We start from the raw sequence: 3,183 nt of genomic DNA on the forward strand, positions 1-3,183 counted from the left end.
GGCCCGGCTCCACGTGGGGCACCGCAGGCAGTGCTGGCTCAGGGGGGAGTGTGTGGACGTGGGGGGCGGTGGGCACGACCCACTTGGTTGCACCATGGCCCCTCCCCAGTGACAGGAGGGAAGGCGCAGCTGGGGCAGGGGCAGGGGCTGCCATGGCCAGAGCCAGCCTGGGGAGCCTCAGCTGGGTCCCACATCCCCTGGGCCCGGCCTGCATTACACCCGCCTCAGCACCCTCTCAGCCCTGGGCGCCCTGGGCATGCCTCCGCTGCCCTGGCCCGCCCTGGGGGCCCTGGTTAGGCCCATGAGGCCTTGTCCTGGCCTTGCACATGGGGCTTGGGCCCTGTGCTGCCCCGCAAGCCTGGAGGGGACCCTGTGCGCAGGAGCAGGCCCCCCGTGCCAGGCAGGGCACCGCTGGGCAGTAGCAGCTGGCGAGCTCTCCAAGTTCGTGAGCGGTGGGCGCTGTGCAGAGTCTCTGTGCGGTGTCCCCCGGGGAGCACTTGTTTTGGCCCTGTGCCCCTGCCAGTGCACGCCCTGTTTGCTCTTTTGTTGTCCCCTGTAATTTATTGGTGTTCTTAAGGCGCTGGTCGCCCCCCCCAGCGGCAGCCCCACCGCGCGGTTTTTGGCCTTTTAACCATTACGCTTTTAGCCTTTTGACTGTGAAGAAAAGACCGGTGAGTGCCAACACCACGCTGACGTGCCGTCCACCTTTTATTAGTTGATGCCGTCACGGTGCCGGTCGCCTGACGCAGCAGTGGCCAGCCTGGATCCGTCCCCGCCGGGGGCCGCTACCGCTGCACTGTCTCTGGGGGCGGTCCAGAGGCCTTTACGCACCGCCGGCGGCCCACAGCGCCCAGCGGATGCCGCAATCCTGACGACATCAAATCTTCCCCACGTGGCCGTCTGCAGGCTTCGTGAGCCCAGAGCCTGCCTGCGCTGTCCCCATGCACCCCAGAGGGACCCCAGGCGGCCGCAGGCCAGCTGCATGCTCTGGGATCAGGCCCTTTGCTGAGCCCACGACCCTGCCCTCCCACCACAGGCCCCGCATGCCTGGATCTGGCCCATGCCACCCCCGCAGGGTTGGTCAGACTTACTACCTCAGTCCTGCCTCCCCATGGGCCCTACAATGCCTGGCTCAGGCCCCGTGCCCAGGACGAGGGGGGGCATGCAGCCGTCTCCTGGCTTGGCTTGCCCAGACCCTGCCCCTGCCCTGCCTCCACCCAGCCCCACGCACTGGGATCGGAGCTGTGCTGTGCCAGCCCCTCCCCCTGTGACCCTTCAGCCTGCCCTTGCATCCTGCGCTCGGGTCCTGCACTGCCCCCCACAGCTGGCAACGGCCTGGCCCAGCCGCAAATCTCTGACCCTTTAACTGATTGGGACACCGCGGATGGGGTCAGTCTGTGTTTGTCTTTGTCAGGGGCTTGGCATTGCCCAGCGCTGGGCTCAGTAAAAGCACCCGGCAGAGCACAGCTTGGTCCTGCCCGAGCAGGCACGCCATCAGGGCCAGGCGGCGCCCAGCCTCCTGCCACGGGCCACGCCTGGGGAGGCCACGTTGTACCTCCCGTGCGTGGGCCGGGCGCCCCAGGGCTGGTGCAGTGGCCAGGCCTGGAGCCACTGAAAGGCTACAAGACTTCAGGCTGGGGGGAAGGCTGGTCCAGGCAGGGCTTTTTGCGGTGGGCTGGGTGGGAACTGGCCAAAGGCCTCCATGTAGAGCTGCACCAGGCATGGGCGAACCGTGTGGCTGTCCAGGGCCCGCCAGAAAGGCGGCCTGAAAATGGTAATTTTAAAATTATCATCATCATTGTTTCTGGCGACGCGGGGGTGGGAGGAGCAACACAGGGCTGCCAGGCATCTAGGTATAGCTCCGCGCGCACGCGTGCATGTTGGGGGGGGCGCGATGGGGACACGGGCCCACAGGGACTTGGAAGACCAGGGATGGGACAGGCAGCGCCACAGCACATGGGACAGGGGGTGGAAAACAGCTGATCTGGCAGGAAACAGGCTGCAGAGGAGCAGAAAACAGATCACACACAGAGCAGAAAGCAGAGCAGCAGATTAAACAGGGAACAAAAAGCAGAGCGGCAGCTCAGGCAGGAAGCACAAGGCAGGGTGCAGAAAGCAGATCAGGCAGGGAGCACAGGGCACTGAGCGAAAAAGAAGTGACGATTAAAGCACTGGATTGGACAGGGTGCAGAAAGCAGAGCAGTGGATCAGGTGGGGAACAGAAAGCAGCTCAGACAAGAAGTGGGAAGCAGAGCAGCAGATGGGCCAGGACACAGAAATAAGAGCAGCAGATCAGGTGGGGAGCACGGGGTGGGGTGCAGAAAGCAGAGCAGACAAGTGGTAAATAGAGCATCAGATAAGACAGGGAGCAAAAAGCAGAGCAGCAGCTCAGATGGGGCACACAGGGCGGACACAGAAAGCAGATCAGGCAGGGGCGGGGGGTCAGAGTGGCACTCGGGGAAGGTGGGGGCTGCCAAGCAGCATCAGTCCTGGGGAGCTGGCCACGGGGGTTGGCACAGATCCCATTCCTCTGCGAATGCAGCCCCACCCCCAGTACCTGACTTCCTCCATGCCCCCCATGCCACGCCACGCCAGGCCAGGCCAGGCCAGGCACTGCTCGGGCCGGCGAGAGCCAGGGAGCAGGCGCAGGCAGAGTCGTTTGTTTATTAACATACATGAGCACGTCGCCGGTACAGAATTGTGCTTCCAAAAAAACGGGGGCAGGACCGAGGGACTGAGCAGGGCAAAGCGGGGCGGAGGGGCAGGGTGGGGGTCCCAGCCTGTGGCAACACCCACGGGTCTTGCGGGGAAGGCAGGGGCCGGGTGCCACGAGTGCGGTGGTGGAAGAGGGGGCTTGCACGGGCCCAGGCTGCCCTCGGCCCCGCAGCAGCCCGGGCTCTGGGCCAAGCGCCTGGGCAGGGGGCGCACAGCCATCCGGAGCCTCACCCCAGCGTCGCTTATTGCCTTGTTAATTTCTGATTCGTGCAAAATACTCGAAGCTCGACAGGGTGGAGCTGGTGGGCACGAGGCCCCGTCCCCACATGGGCGCTGGCACCGGCTGGGCCGAGCTGGGGGCTCCGTTATACACGCTCAACCCGGGGCAGGGGGGCAGCGGGGGCAGGGGCTGGGCACCAACAGGGCATGGGCGAATCAACACGTCTCCTATCGACAACTTAAAAAAGG

The sequence above is a fragment of the Gavialis gangeticus genome, unplaced genomic scaffold (genome assembly GCF_001723915.1).
Source record: "Gavialis gangeticus isolate Ggan-Ray unplaced genomic scaffold, GavGan_comp1, whole genome shotgun sequence".
Classification (NCBI taxonomy): domain Eukaryota; kingdom Metazoa; phylum Chordata; order Crocodylia; family Gavialidae; genus Gavialis; species Gavialis gangeticus.